The following is a 17,679-nucleotide window of genomic DNA, read 5'->3' as shown; positions in this document are numbered from 1 at the left end:
AATGCACCATAGTACATATGTCAATCAGGAGCTCTCCCTGGGCAGACCCAGCAGTTGTCTATATACGGCTATACATAGACAAGTTATATTTGCATGATTTAGCATAATTAATTAATCGTTGCTGTTTTGTTTTATTCATGTGACCGACCAATACTGTTTCATAACATGTGACAGACCAACACCTCACAAGGCTTCTCCTCTTTAAGCTGAGTACTTGACACAGAGATATCGTTTGTTTGTTCTCAAAACAAGGTCTGGGTGTACTGCCAAATTACAGCTACTGATAAGAGAAGGATTTGTTTAGTCAACCACTTGCATGAGCGCAGAAATAGGTTTATAGAACAGCACAAACATCAGAATCCCCATTACATGCTCTATACTTGGCATGTAGGTTTCTCACTTATGGGTAGCACAAATTGCGATATGGCGGAGGGGAATGGGCAGGGTATATTTGGTATTTGGTATTAATTAGGATCCCCATTAGCCACTGCAAAAGGATCAGCTACTCTTCCTGGGGTCCACATGAAACATGACATAATACAGAACAGTATTAGTCAAGGACTGAAATAAATCTATTTAAAACGTCACACGTAGTCTACATATCAGTACGTATACACAATATCTAGGTCTAGTATATAGTACAATGCAAATTACAATACAATATATATAAAATGGTTGTGTCTCTTCACAGTCCCCTTTGTGCAGTAAGGTGTTCTTTTATCTGTTTTTTCTAGCTTGAGTTACCTGGGGTGGCAAAGAGTTCCATGTAGTCATGGCTCTATTTAGTATTGTGCATTTCCCAGCCTCTGTTCTGGACCTGGGGATTGTGAAGAGACCTCTGGTTGCATGTCTTGTGTTGTACCGATGAGTGTCTGAACTGTGTGCCAACTGCTTGAACAGACAGTTTGGTACCTTTTAATACATTAATACCTCGCACCAATAGTAATGCAGTCAATCTCTCCTCAACTTTGAGCCAGGAGAGACTGACATGCAGGTATATGCAAATTAAATACTGTTGTATTTACTATAGTTTTAAAAAGTGTATTGTTTTTGCGGACTGTAGTGTTTATACTACAACATTCTATAGTAAGTACTACACATAATCGAGGGATACTAGTGTGTAGTATATTATTCTACAGTATTCTACAGAATTCTATATTACTATACGTACCATAGTATTCTATAGTAAACTGTAGTATTTTTTTATGTGGATACAGTCACGTTTGACATTTTAGTCATTTAGCAGATGCTCTTATCCAGAGAGGAGTACAGTTAGTGCATTCCTCTTAAGATACTCTTTGAAGAGGTAGGGTTTCAGATGTTAACTTAAGTGTTCTTTAAGAGGGGCGAGGCCAGACTGGCCCATTGATTTAATCCGCACCTGGGATTTTCAATGCTCAATGTAACTCATTCATCATGACAGATCATTTAGTCTGCAAAAAAATGACATCGCTACGAAGCAAGTCAGCCCACGCTAAGTCAATAAAAAATTCCCAAATGTACTATAGCCCCTCTCCCTCTTTGAATGTGTCCCAATTGGCACCCTATTCCCTATACAGTACACTACTGTTAACAAGAACCCTATGCGAATAGGGCTGCCTTCTGGGACACATCCTCCGTCATTCAATTTCATTTGGTCAGAGCGAAGGCTCATAGCATGATTTTATCAGGCAGGATGAGAGAAACACAAAGACATTGTGAATGATTAAACGAACACCACAAAAGGCCCAGGACAGGGTAGGCAGGGCTGCTGCTGTGTGTGCCAAATATCAGCAGATAAATAAAGAGAGGATTAACTTCTCCTGGGTGAGGGCGAACTGGATGGATAGAGGGATGAGGAGGGAGTGGGGTTATTCAGTGGTCAGTGTGGTTGATGGGGGGCCACTAACTGGAGGGATATAGGGGACTGGGGCAGGGCTGGGCTGGTCAAAGAGGGGAAGAGAGAAAATAACAGCTGTGGAGGGAGGATGAAAAGGATGGAATAGATTCAGAAAGAAGTAAAGTGAGTCCTGGCTTATGGTGGCAGAAGTCTGGCAAACACCTCTCTGCTCTCAGTTATTGTGTCCAGCAGCGAGACACATTCTAGATATAAGGCTTTGGTTTGAAGCTTGACCTCCAAACCACGAGAGAAAGGGGAGGATAAAAAGGACATGAAATTGATTAAATCTTAGATAAAAGGGTTCTATGGCTTGCTTCATATATGGCACTCCTAAAAGATGCTATCAATAACCACAATGAACCTTTTTTTCTAAGAGTATAGGGAAATGTGTACTATAACATATGGGGCATATAAGATACATCTGGTGGGAGAGGTGATTAATAGGGTGCATGAGCAATGCATTCATACTAACACCTAACATGCTCTGGTGTATTTGTATTTATTAGTTCCTGCCAAGGCAGCAGTTACTCTTCCGGGGGTCCAGCAACATAAGACAGTTACATACATGTTAAAATATTACGTAACATTACATTTTATAACACCTTACCCAACACATTCAGTGTGTTCCCTCAGGCCACCACTCCACCACCAAATATTTACAATACAACATCCATGTGCATGTGTGTGTAGATTGTGTCTTATCAGGTGCATGTGTGTCTGTGCCTGTGTGTGTCTCTCTACAGTCCCCGCTGTTCCATAAGAGGTATTTTTATCTGTGATGTATATCCAAATCTACTGCTTGCATCAGTTACCTGATGTGGAATGGAGTTCCATGTAGCCATGGCTCTATGTAGTACTGTGTGCCTCCCGTAGTCTGTTCTTGACTTAGGGATTGTGAAGAGATCTTTGGTGGCATGTCTTGTGGGGTATGCATGGGTGTCCGAGCTGTGTGCCAGTAGTTTAAACAGAGACCTCGGTGCATTCAGCATATAAACACTTCTTACAAAAACAAGTAGTGATGAAGTCAATCTCTCCTCAACTTTGAGCTATGAGAGATTTACATGCATATTTTTTATGTTAGCTATTTGTGTACATTTAAGGGCCAGCCGTGCTGCCCTGTTCTGAACCAATTGTAACATTCAGAGGTTCCTCTTTGTGGCTCCAGACCACACGACAGTAGTCCAGGTGTGACAACACTAGAGCCTGTAGGACATGTCTTGTCGATCGTTTTGTTAAAAAGGCAGAGGAGTGCTTTATTATGGACAGACTTCTCCCCATCTTAGCTACTGTTGTATCAACATGTTTTGACCATGACAGTTTACAATCCAGGGTTACTCAAAGCAGTTTAGTCACTTCAGTTTGCTCAATTTTCACATTATTTATTAAAATATTTAGTTGAGGTTTATGGTTTAGTGAATGATTTGTCACAAATACAATGATTTTAGTTTTTGAAATATTTAGGACCAACTTATTCCTTGCCACCAATTCTGAAACTAACTGCAGTTCTTTGTTAAGTGTTGCAGTGATTTCAGTCGCTGTAGTAGCTTACGTGTATAGTATTGAGTCATCCACATACATAGCCACACTTCTTTTCTCAAGGCCATTGGCATGCCATTAATAAAGATTGAAAAAGTAAGGGGCCTGGACAGCTAACCTGGGGAATTCCTGATTGTACCTAGATTATGTTGGGGAGGCTTCCATTAAATAACACCATCTGTGTTGTGTTAGACAAGTAACTCTTTATCCACAATATAGCAGGGGTGTAAAGCCATAACATATACATTTGTCCATCAGCAGACAGACTGTGATCGATAATTTGTTGTCAATTTGTTTACAGTAAAATAGTAATTGGTAATTTAGCAGACACTCTTATCCAGAGTGACTTACAATCAGTGCATTCAACTAAGGTAGTTAAAAAACAAAATATCACAGTTATAGCAAGTACAAGGTTTCTGTAACCGTTACAGTTGTTGCTATTCGGGCCAGCTACTTGCAAATGTAGTTTTGTATTTGGAATATAAAGTACATGTATTTTAATTAAAGGTTATGAACAGTCAAAATCATGTTTCTCACAAAATGTGATGATATTTTAAAGAAACAAGATCAAAGTATGATGACCAAAGTATGAAAAATGACTGTTGCTTCTAAGTTGATCAAGTTTGGTCAAAAAGTTACTGGTCCCTCCCCCATGTCCAACACCTGGATTCATTATTAAGGGTACAAGGTGAAATCACGTTAACTCTCATGTTAATACACCAATGGTAACCTGATATGCTCTTACCTAATTTATATAGGTATCGCCTTGTAACCAACATGGTTTATATAGCTATATAGCTACTCTACTGGTGTCACAATTTGACTGTAGGGTGTCAGCAAATATAATGAAAAATTTGCCCTATTCATCTATGGCAAAGGTACTTATATGTTTCCTCTTTCATCTGTGTCTGGTGTTAGCTAGTTACTGGCTAGCTAGGTCTTCAGCCAGCATGGAACAAAAGAGGGTGAAGGATCTCCACATCTGGCTTCTTCACTTGCGGAACCATCTGAGACCAGCCACCCAGACAGCTGATGAAACTGTGGGTTTGCACAACCGAAGAATTTCTGTACAAACTGTCAAAAACTGTCTCGGGGAAGCTCATCTGCGTGCTCGTCATCGTTCACCAGGGTCTTGACCTGACTGCAGTTTGGTGTCATAACTGACGTCAGTGGGCAAATGCGCACCTTCTATGGCCACAGGCATGCTGGAGAAGTGTGCTCTTCACAGATTAATCCCATGTACCGGGCAAATGGCAGACAATGTGTATGGAGTCGTGTGGGTTTGATGATGGCAATGTTGTGAACAGAGTGCCCCATGGTGGCAGAGAGGCTTTGGTATTGACAGGCATAAACTACGGACAACCAACCCAATTGCATTTTATCAATGGTACTTTGAATGCACAGAGATACTGTGACGAGATCCTGAGGCCCATTGTTGTGCCAGTCATCAGCCGCCATCAACTCATGTTACAGCATGATAATGCACAGCCCCATGTCGCAAGAATCTGTACACAATTACTGGAAGCTGAAAATGTCCCAGTTCTTCCATGGTCTGCATACTCACCAGACATGTCACCCATTGAGCATGTCTGGGAAACTCGTGATCGACGTGTATGACAACGTGTTTCAAATCCCGCCAATATCCAGCAACTTCACATAGCCAGTGAAGAGGAGTGGGACAACATTCCACAGGCCACACTCAACAGCCTGATCAACTCTATGCGAAGGAGATGTGTAGCGCTGCATGAGGCAAATGGTGGTCACACCAGATACTGACTGGTTTTCTGATCCACGCCCTTGTAAAGGTACCTGTGAACAAACAGATGCATATCTGTATTCCCAGGCATGTGAAATCCATAGATTAGGGCCTAATTTATTTATTTTAATTGACTGATGTCCTTATATGAACTGTAACTCAGTAAAGTCTTTTAAATTGTTGCGTGTTGTATTTATATTTTTGTTCAGTGTATCATTTWAAAAAATCAATGACGCAATTTCAATGTTGTTTGAGTTGCTTTGAGTATCACCAAGTTTTCTTGATATGATTTTGCTGCAACACTGCATCCACGTTGATTCATTTCAAAGACCTGTCAGTCAAGGCGAGCTGATTAATATAAGCTCCACACCTACTCAGCCTTTCTTTTCAAACTACCTGGTAGTTAGCCGTGACAGAAAAAGTTTGAAAACACTTTTCAGAATGATGGTTCAGGACCTTTAAGGTCTTTTTCTTTTTTAACTGTTTGTACGTGTTACAATTTCTAATCAAATTTAGTTCAGCTTAAATAATAAACAATTCAAACAATAAATAATTAAATTAAACTTATGTTAATAAAAAACAACTATTGACAAAAAACGAAATTTAAATGATTTTGTTCAAATAACATGTAACAATCATCAGTCTGTCAATTTGTTAGTCAGTCATGGTTGGTCTGCTGGAGTGGTTGACGGTGTGTGTGCTGGATGAAGTTGGCTGTTGTGGTTGGTTGGTGCTGTGTTGGTTCTGGTGTTGAGGCTGCTACCAGGAAAACCTGGGTTGGTGTTGGGGCCGGGTTGGAGATCGTGCTGGTACCAGGGCTGGAAAACCAGCGGTTGGTGCTGGGTCTGGTGCTGGAGGCGTGGTTGGTGGCGTGGGGCGTGGAAGAGTAGCGATGCGGGGGTGAGGCTGAACGCTGAAGACCGGGTCTGGGATTTGTCATGGTCTTGTACAGGTTGCTGCGCTTGAGTCCCCCAAACAAAGGTGAACATCATGCAATCAATTTTCTTGTTGGTCACTGTCTGGGGGAAACACCCTGCCTAGGTACAGGAGAATGGGGAGAACGATTGCCTTCAGGATCAGGATCTTACCTGTCATTGTGAGGGACCAAGCGCTCCATTTGCAGATCTTCTGTTGGATGTGGCGGATGGTCTCCTCCCAACTGACGGAGCTACCTCCATCCCTCTGGAAAGTGACCCCAAGCAGCTTGATGGCCTCTGTTTTGACAGGGAAAGAGGGGGTGAGAGTCTCATGCCAGTCTTGTGACAGGTATAGTTGTCAACAGGGTCTTACCCCTGTTGACAAGGGCGCCAGTGGCTGCACAGTAGTCGTTCACCACTTTTGTTCCAGTGGCGATGGAGCGACTATCTGTGCCAACAATGGTGATGTCATCCATGTACGCCGACACTTTAAACCTCTCCCCCTGGGCCCCTGGTATCTGGTAGCCAGCGATTCCTGGTGTTGACATGATCTTCGAGAGGAAAGGCTCTAGGTAGATGACGTACAGCAGGGGCTAAGGGGCAGCTTTGACGTATGCCGGATCTGATGGGGAATGGGTCTGTGAGGGTGTTGTTTACCAGAACTGTAATGTTCTGGTAGCATAGTTCCGTCCACTGGATGAGGTATTGGGGGAAGTTCATATTGGTTAGCACTCTCTGCAGGAAGCCATGGCTAACCCTGTCAAAAGCTTTCTCCTTGTCTAGGCTGAGAAGGCTCAAAGGGAACCTCCTCTCCTGGGAGTGCAGGATGAGATCTCTCACCAGGAGCAGATTATCACTGATGGACCTAACTGGGATGCTGCAGGTCTGGTCTGGGGCTATTACTGAAAGGAGGTGTGTCTAGAATAATTTTGGACGTGATTTTGTAGTTGACTGAAAGGAGGTTAATGGGGCACCAGTTCCGAAAATCCTTAAGGTCCCCTTCCTTTTTTTCATATTTTTATTTATTTTTACCTTTATTTAACTAGGCACGTCAGTTCAGAACAAATGTTTATTTTCAATGATGGCCTAGGAACAGTGGGTTAACTGCCTTGTTCAGGGACAGAATGACAGATGTTTACCTTGTCAGCTCGGGGATTTGATTTTGCAACCTTTCGGTTACTAGTACAATGCTCTAACCACTAGGCTACCTGCAGACCCAAATTCTTGGGGATAAGAGTATTCTGTCGCATGGACCCACCACATCATCATTGAAGAGGTCCCAGAAGGTCTGATAGAACTCTCCTGGGATCCCTTTCTTTCCTGGTGATTTGTGTTTGTTCAGGGAAATCACGGGCGGGTGAGCTACTCAGTGCTTAGGTCAGGGTTCTCGGTCTCGCCACCCTTGGTGACTGTCTAGCCCATCTAGGAAGGTGGCCATGAGAGCTTTGTCGGCAGGCTTGATGTCATACAGACTACCGTAGAACTCATGGGCCACCCCCAGGATGTCCTCACTGTTGGTCACAGAATCCCATTGGTTGTTGTATAGGTACAGGATGAGTTTTTGCTTTGACTGTGCCCTGCAAAAGAAGAAGTGAGTGCATTTCTCCTCTACCTCCAGGTCCTGGAGTTTTGACTTGTGCTGGATCTTCTTCTGTTCTTCCCAATAGAGGGTGGAAAGGTGTTCTTTGGTTTCGGCCAGCTCTCTGGCCATATCCCACCCCTAGCTGGAYGATACTAAGACGTTGGAGAGCCTTGTTGTGGTGTTCAAAAATGACCCTCTTTTACCTAGCTTTTCTCTGCCCTATTCCCCCYAAATAGCCCTTGGTCCTGGCCTTAACCATTTCCCACCACTCTATCAAGGAGTCCAAAAGCTCTTTCAAAGTTATCCACTCCAGGTAGCGTCTGGCAAAGGAGAGCTTGACTGCTGAGTCCTAACGGACAGATGTATTCAGACCCCCTACATACTCTCACTAGGCCTTCCCAATCTACAGACACGGTCAGCTTCCTGTGGTCTGAGAAGTCCCCTTCCTGGCTTGTCATGGAGCACATTTTCAGACCTGGCAAGAGCAAGAACATGTCAATCCTGGAGTAGGATGCACCGGAGGAACTCACCCACGTTGGTGTTGGAGGGGAGGTGCCAATGGCATCTGTTAGGGAGAAGTCGACGATGATTGATTGTAGTTCCTGTGTGCTATGGTCTCTCCTGGGCCTGCTGCGGTCTTCATCTCGGAAGGCACAGTTGAAATCTCCTCCGATGAGTACCTTTAAGACCAGCTGCCACTCCAGTCTGTTCCTTATATTTTTTTAATTAATGGGGCATTATAACCACATAAGAGTTAAATTGGTACAGCATTCTCACTCACAGGTGCAACAAATATACAATATCTGTCTCTTACAATATGTTAATGAGCCAAGTTGAATGGGTAAACTTAGGTAATTAGTCAATTATCAAGGTCAAATGTAATTAACGTAACATTACTTCTAGGAAATTTCAGAATCCTTTCCATCCATGGTGGTAGGTCCAATTTGTACATTTGATGAAAAAATACAAGTCTATCTTATCCACTTAAGGTTGAGCATAACAGGCSATGTCCAGAGAAGATAGATGGCATGGGCGAATTGGCCACCTGGTAATTCTGCCAAATGCCAGATGGGCCGGACCATCTTTTTGTTGTGTGTGCTGCTAAAAAATAATAATTAAAAGGGACATGCCCGGCTTGTGTCGTAAGAATATATTTGAGCATTTGAATTGTTAGTGGGAAACGGCCGGCCCCCTTTACCAAGATTTGCCAACCCGGTTTTCTGATAGGCCTGCCTGTGTGTGTAAGTAGCGTTGGGGGCGGGTGCGCACGATGACTGTGGGCTGGTGTGGATAAAATGCCAGAGCAGAATTTTAGAATCTTTGTTCCAATCCCGGTGTTTATGACAATTTATTGTTTTATCAATGTTTACTCGCTTCTGAGCCTCAGTCTCTTCAGCCAGCGAGTGMGTCTTAGTTTATAAGCTGTAGTAACAAGTGCTCTGGTGTCGGATTACATTACATAGCCACCGCCACCGCCACTGGAGACTGGAAATTCCTGCCTATTTCCCGTCTATTTCATTCGCTGAAAGACCTGGCACTTCTTGGCAGAAAGATATGAAGCACAACACTGGAAATCTATCCGCATCCACAAAAACTAGTCCTGGCATCATTGTTTGACAAACGCAGAAGGTTTTTTATTGAATTCAATAGAAGAAAACAGAGAGGGGGGGAGCAAGAGAGAATTACATTTACTTATTGTAGCCATTGGCTGTATTATACAGGCAAAACATTAAGGAACTGGCAGTCTCTCTCTCCTTCTTTCTCTCTGTTTTCTTCTATTGAATTACATGTAGTCTAATGTTTAATAAAATATTTAATAAATTAAAAGTGGGCTGGGGGAACACATGACAGGCACTAATATTGAAATATGTAGTTAGGGTGTTATAATGTATTATAAAAGACAATGGTCACCTAAAGTATAAGGCATTCATTCAGGGATTTTCRTCTTTGTCTAATTTATGTGTTTATTCATTCACAACTTGGATGGGTAACACTTTATTTTAAAGGTCCGTAATAAACTATTTATAAGGGATTCATAAATTGTGTGTTCACCATTTATTAATCATGACTACCACATTAATATACCATTTACTAATTATTAGTAAAGTATTTTTGCAGTCCCTAATCTAAAGTGAGTGCTATTTATACTTTATAAATACTTTATAAATGTCTGAGGGACCAGTGTAATTTGTCACAAAAAGATAGGCATGCCATTGGTAGACATTCCTGCAGTACCTGTTAAAAAGAACAAGCACACAACACAGGATGTTTATTAAGGTAATTTATATATACTATATATATATATATATATACACACATGTGTGGAAAAACTAGCTTACTAACATTTACAAATGTGGTAGTAATGGTTAATAAATGGTGAGAAAAAGTTTTGCAACTGCTAAATAAATGTCACATAAATGGTTTATTATGATGGACCCTTAAAATAAAGTTGTACATTAAGATGTTGCTGGGCCCAGCACAGGCAGTGTGGTCCCAGTGCTGTGGGAAAGTATGTTAGGCTTAGCAGAGACAGCTCAGAGGTGAGTGCCGTGGAGGTAGGAAGACAACAGAGAGACACAGATGTCCTGCCAGTTCCTTAAACATGTGCTGGTCAAAAAGAGCTTGTTAAAAAAAGGGGGGGTACTATGTTTCACCGGTCACTGGTACAATAAAAGATGAGAAACGCTGTACAATATTTTACTGCCTATGTTATGTGTCAGTAGCATTACTGCCTGTATGGTGTGGCTAAAATGCCAAGGCAGAATTTTATAATCTTTGTCCCAATCCACCCCTGATTGATGGTGACAGGCTGGACTTTTGTAGGAGCTAATGGTGCTCTTTCTCTGTTTGCCTCTATCACCTGAACTAATGCCCCTGCTGTCACTGTCGCTACTGTCTCAGTTAGTCTCTGATTCAGTCACAGCAGACCTCCTCTGCCGTGAGGACTACACACTAAGAAAATAGGGTTCCTCAAAGGTTCTTTGGGAAGGGTGATGGTTCTATATTGAATCATAATGGCTCAAAATGGTTCTTTGCAATTCAGAAAAGTGTCCTTTCCTCTTTTTGTGGTGGTTCATTACAATATTTTGTTGCCGTGGTTTACACACAGCTCTTTTTGTGCAACCGTGAGTGAGAGTGTCATTCCAGTTAATCTAATGCTAAGTGAATAATACATACATTGAAATATACCTAAATCATACTTTTTTAGTATATTGTAATATATTTAAGTAGGTCTGTGATAAATACAGCTATGTTTAAAATGATCTAAATTGGTGTAATGCATTTAAAGTGAAAACATGTTTAATTTTAATAGAATGTAAGTATACTAAATACATTTTCAATTATCTAAATTGGGACAATTTTTCTACCTAAGTATTTTCTTAGTGTTTTGGATAAAGAGCAAAACAAATATACTTTAAATACACCTTAAGTACATTTATGTATGTATATTCCTCAAATTTGAAGTATACTAAAATGGTATTTGAATTAGAATTKCTGTATTTTCTTTAGAAATAAAGTGCATTTATAATGTATTTCGATTCTACTTTTACAAATAGACTTCTACTCATTAACCACATTTGATATTGTAATCATGTGAAAGTTACCTTGATTGACCAAGGCTTCTTGGTTAACATACTATTTATAAAGCAGGTGTGGCTGGAACAGCAATTTACAAGTGATGTGTTTGTTAACTGTGCACTGGCATTGGCATTTCACACTTCAGTTGTTCTCATTACTGTGACAAATTAACATAAACAAAAACAATTGTAATACGTAATGTGTAATTATAATTACAACATTATTCAGTTCGAACATGAACATCAAAATGTATGAATAAGCTAAACGTGAGGAACAATATATTAAATATAAAAACTTCAGCTGCAGAAAAGGATGCTGGATAATGTGCACATTTTTGGAACATGATTTTTTGAAAGTATACTTTAAATACATTTTGTGGACATTTAAGTTAAATATATAGGTCTGGGACCTGTTGGATCAGAGGGTGAGGGCTAGGGCCATTCCCCRCAGATATATCTGGGAACTTGCAGGTGCCTTGGTGGAAGAGTGGGGTAACATCTCACAGCAAGAACGGGCAAATCTGATGCAGTCCATGAGGAGGAGATGCACTGCAGTACTTACTTAATGCAGCTGGTGGCCACACCAGATACTGACTGTTACTTTTGATTTTGACCTCCCCCCCCCTTTGTTCAGGGACACATTATTCCATTTATGTTAGTCACATGTCTGTGGAACCTGTTCGGTTTTTGTCTCAGTTGTTGAATCTTGTTATGTTCATACAAATATTTACACATGTTAAGTTTGCTGAAAATAAATGCGAGTTTATTAATTTGGGGACAGGTCGAAAAGCATTAAACATTTATGGCAATTTAGCTAGCTAGCTTGCAGTTGCTAGCTAATTTGTACTATTTAGCTAGCTTGCTGTTGCTAGCTAATTTGTCCTGGGATATAAACGTTGAGTTGTTATTTTACCTGAAATGCACAAGGTCCTCTACTCCCACAATTAATCCACACAAAACGATCAACCAAATCATTTCTAGTCATCTCTCCTCCTTCCAGGCTTTTTCTTCTTTGGACTTTATATGGCAATTGGCGTTACCACGACGACCGACCAAACTCAGTTAATCTTCCAATCCCCCACGTGGGTATAACGAATGAGGAGATGATACGTGGGTATCTGTTTCTATAAACCAATGAGGAGATGGGAGAGGCAGGACTTGTACTGCTTTTTGCGTCACAAATATAACTTACTTCTATTTTAGCGCCTGGAACTTGCACTGCGTTCGGCGTCACAAATAGAACTGACGTTGGTGCGCACGAGCAGTGTGGGTGCAGTATTTTGAGTATTGTTGACAAACAAATTACAATTAAATCAATTTTAACCCCACTTTGTATACCAAGGGGTATGAATACTTTTGCAACTCCAAGTGTATTTTGAATTAAAATACTAAAAACACAATTAAAACATTTGAATTTGAAGTATAGGTTTAATGGGTGTGTTTAAGTGTAATGATAGTGAACATATAGTATACTTTAAGACTGAAAACCAATTAATTTAAAGTACACTTTTAATACGTGTATTGAAGGTTGATGATAGCATATTTATAGTATACCTAAGATCAACTAGAAAAGTTTATCTTGTATTTGAAGTATATTATTTTCATTTTCTGTATATTTAAGTAATATAATATATTAATATATGTCATATATGTGGCCTGCTGGAGGTCATTTTGCAGGGCTCTGGCAGTGCATCTCCTGGCACAAAGGCGGAGGTAGCGGTCCTGCTGCTGGGTTGTTGCCCTCCTACGGCCTCCTCCACGTCTCCTGATGTACTGGCCTGTCGGTGCGCCTCCATGCTCTGGACACTACGCTGACAGACACAGCAAACCTTTTTGCCACAGCTCGCATTGATGTGCCATCCTGGATGAACTGCACTACCTGAGCCACTTGTGTGGGTTGTAGACTCCGTCTCATGCTCACCACTAGAGTGAGAGCACCGCCAGCATTCAAAAGTGACCAAAACATCAGCCAGGAAGCATAGGAACTGAGAAGTGGTCTGTGGTCACCACCTGCAGAATCACTCCTTTGGGGGTGTCTTGCTAATTGCCTATAATTTCCACCTTTTGTCTATTCCATTTGCACAACAGCATGTGAAATTTATTGTCAATCAGTGTTGCTTCCTAATTGGARAGTTTGATTTCACAGAAGTGTGATTGACTTGGAGTTACATTGTGTTGTTTAAGTGTTCCCTTTATTTTTTTGAGCAGTGTATATCATCAGGGACACACAGGCATTGCACGGCTAGCACACCTGATTCAAATGGTCAATTATCACAATAATACCACCAAATACATTTTAATCATATAATATGCCTATCCTCTTCAAAAGGATCTACAAAGTAACTTGAGTTTTGAGGAAGGTTCTTTATAGAACAATTCTCCATGTTTAATTAGAGAGAGTATGGCACTTGCAATGTCAGGTTTGTGGGTTCAATTCCCATGGGGGACCAGTATGAGAACATTTATGTACTCACTGCTGTAAGTTGCTCTGGATAAGAGCGTCGAGTAAAATGTAAAATGCAAAAATGAGAAACGGTACTGTGCTGTACTGAATGACCAGTTGATTATGCTGGCATAGACGGAGATTGTTCATGCTGTGCAGCACGAGTTTTGAGATTTCAAACGGTCGTACCCATATATTGTGCTTGCAAGTTAAGCATTTCACTGTATTTGTGCATGTGACAAATACAACTTGATTTTAATCAGACAACACCTCGCCGCACCCACCAAACATAACCAAGCATACCTCAAAAGGCTGTTCAAGAACAGTGCACACCGTTTTGGGGAAACATGTCATTCAGAACAAACTGTTATGCAGCATAGAAAACGTTGAACCGAACTGAATGCACCTCAGTTTAAAACATTTATTAAATTAAGGCATGGTTAACTGTGGTTTTCAACTTCAGAATATTCTTACATTAAAAATTACACATAAACCATGCATGTTAAAATATAAAAGCACAGGAGGTGGTGCAGCCCAGGAGGCAGGCATCCATCTTCTTTACCCCATGTTTCTCAAACTCAAAATCTTCCATTATATTTATTATGCTCAAAATCATAACTCTGGACTCCATCACTTCTCATGGATCTAAGGAACAGGGGGTTAAATACAATGAACAGGGGGTGAACACAATTTACCAATTAAATATCTTTGGGAGTTAACAAGGAAATGACTCACACCTTTGACATCAACTGTGAACTCTTACACACCATACTGTATAAGATACCCAGGCTATGGTTTTGACTAGATGGTATACAGCCAAGGTCAGAATTGCCTTTTGGTAGCAGGCAGAGATGTGAAAAATATACATCTAAAAGTATCTTGTTTCAAATACAAAATACCAGACAAACCATTGTATCTAAATAAAATGCTAGCATTTTTAAAATACATTTGCAAGTAGACGGCTTAACTACAACCACATTGTCAATAACTGTAACCAAAATAATTGTACATTCTATGAGTGATATTTTTTTTAGCTACCTTAGTTGAATACACTGATTGTAAGTCTTTCTGGATAAGAGCATCTGCTAAATTATCAAAATGTAAATGTATTTGTAAAAATAAACAACTGCAAAGCACACTGGGCATTATTATTGGCCTTGTTTTGGGGGCGGAGCTCATTAGAAAAATACCCAGCGCACTTTGCATGTGTTCATTTTCACATTTACATTTTAGTCATTTAGCTGACGCTCTCATCACACCAGAGTGCCATCACTTCTGATTCCAATGCAGGCTGAAGGGGGCCACAGATTTGTGAACCACTAWAAAAAATGGTATAGAAAACTATTTTGTATTTTGAAAAAACAAATTASAGCACTCAAAAGTGTTTGTTACAACAAACATTCGATTGTAGTTTAGGCCAGTGTAATACAACTGCTAACATACTAAAAACGAATTCAAAAGTAATTAAATACATATTTTAAATAGATGTAACAGAAATTCTGCCCAGTCAGGTAGCAGGTTAGGAGAATTAACGTAGCATGTTAGGAACATTTTTATTTGACCTTTATTTAACTAGGCAAGTCAGTTAAGAACAAATTCTTATTTACAATGACAGCCTACCGGGGAACAGTGGGTTAACTGCCTTGTTCCTCCTCCTCAGATGAGGAGAGGCGAGAAGGATCGGAGGACCAATGTGCAGCGTGGTAAGTTTCCATAATTTAATGACATGAAAACTAGACAAGAATACAAAAACAACAAACGTACTAACCGTCACAGTCCCGTGTGGCACAAACACTGACACAGGAGACAATCACCCACAAACAAACAGTGTGAACAGCCTACCTAAATATGGTTCTCAATCAGAGGAAARGTAAAACACCTGRCCCTGATTGAGAACCATATCAGGCTAATTGAAAAGAACCCAACATAGAAACACATAACATAGAATGCCCACCCAGCTCACGTCCTGACCATACTAAACAAAGACAAAATAAAGGAAATAAGGTCYGGAACGTGACAGTAGTGATGGGCAGCATTTCTGTTACATGTATTTGAAATGCGCATTTTAATTACTTCTGAGTATTTTGACATTTGAATTAGACCAGGCTGAACTACACTACAATGTATTTTACATTTTGTATTTTTAAAATACCATAATTTGTATATATATATATTTTTTATAGCGGTTCACATTTTGTGGCCCCCCCCTTTCATCCTGCGTTGGTATCACAAGTATGATAGCAATATAGTGTGATAAGAGCATTTGCTAAATTAACTAAATACTGTATACATGTATATGTAATAATGTTGATAAATACTTTGTTGAGGGAAAATGTAATTGATACGATAGTGATGTATAATTCTAATGTATTTTGTAGTTGATTATGATATATAATACCATAAAGATCAACGTATCTGTATTTTGTAATTTTTGCCTATCCCTGGGTGTGGTTCCTCCCCCCAACACAGGGAGTTGCAAAGGACTCAGGGGRCTCATTTATAACTGTTGCATAAAATTCACATTAAATATCTGCGTGCGCAATTTCTGAAAAGAATACGTACAATGTAAAGCTTCCTGATGCGTTGAGGCTTTCCAGCCAATTGTGTCGAAAATAAGTTTATTACTCGAGGCTTTGATAAACACAGTSTACGCTAGTGGCACCTGCTGGTCAAAATAATTTAGAACAGCCACATTATTACATACTGAACAAAAATGTAAATGCAACATGCAACAATTTCAACAATTTTACTGAGTTACAGTTCAAATAAAGAAATCAGTGAATTGAAATGAATAAATTAGACCCTAATCTATTGATTTCACATGACTGGGCAGGGGCACAGCTATAGGCCCACCCACTTGGGAGCCAAGCCTACCAACTGGGGAGCCAGGCCCAGCTAATCAGAATTCGTTTTTCCCCACAAAAGGGCTTTATTGCAGACAAAAATACTCCTCAGTTTCATCCGCTATTCTAGAGGCTGGTCTCAGATGATCCCACAGGTGAAGAAGCCGGATGTGGAGGTCCTGGGCTGGCGTGGTTACACGTGGTCTGCGGTTGTGAGGCCGGTTGGACATGCTGCCAAATTCTCTGAAATGCCATTGGAGGTGGCTTATGGTAGAGAAAMGAACATTAAATTATCTGACAACAGGTCTGGTGGACATTCCTGTAGTAAGTGTGCCAATTGCACACTCCCTCAAAATTTGAGACATCTGTGGCATTGTGTTATGTGAAAAAATACAGAGTTATCCTTTTTAGATAAAACTTTTTTAAATATATTTACGTCACCAAATAATTTATTAAAACACATTGTTTTGCAATGAAGATCAACAGTATCCTCAGCAGCATACTGGGTAGCACCATAATGTAGCAAGGGGAGAGCTAGCTTCTGTCCTCCTCTGCATACATTGACTTCAATAKAAAACCTAGGAGGCTCATGGTTCTCACCCCCTTCCATAGACTTGCACAGTTATTATGACAACTTCCAGAGGACATCCTCAAAGCTCTTACAGCATGAACTGGCATATTGTCCACTCAATCAAAGGATCAGAGAATTAATCAAGTACTGAAAGCTACCTAGCAGGATAGTGCATAAAATGTGGTGGGTATTTGACTCAAAGAGAGAGAAAGACAATAGTTGAACAGTTTTGAACAATTTAATTTATTCCAAAATTAAGGAGAAGCAAGAGAGAGTGAGCGAGAGAGAGCGAGAGCTAGCTATATTTGGTTGTATTTTGTTTTTTAACTTTAAACTTTAAACTGCTTATGCAGCTAGCTAGTTTAGCCTACTCAAATACCCGGCTCAAACAGAGAGGGATGCTATGTTAGCTAGATGGCTATCCAACACTGGAACTCTTCCAAGTCAAGGTGTGTTTTTAATTTMATTAATTTATTGCCACTGAGGCCCGCCGGTGTAACTGCTAAACTGCTTTCTGACTGTACACCGCACTGCATAATTGTAGTGGGTTAACTAACACGTTAGTTCTACTAGT

This window comes from Salvelinus sp. IW2-2015, linkage group LG18, assembly GCF_002910315.2.
Source record: "Salvelinus sp. IW2-2015 linkage group LG18, ASM291031v2, whole genome shotgun sequence".
Classification (NCBI taxonomy): domain Eukaryota; kingdom Metazoa; phylum Chordata; class Actinopteri; order Salmoniformes; family Salmonidae; genus Salvelinus; species Salvelinus sp. IW2-2015.
This window is presented reverse-complemented; position numbering follows the sequence as displayed.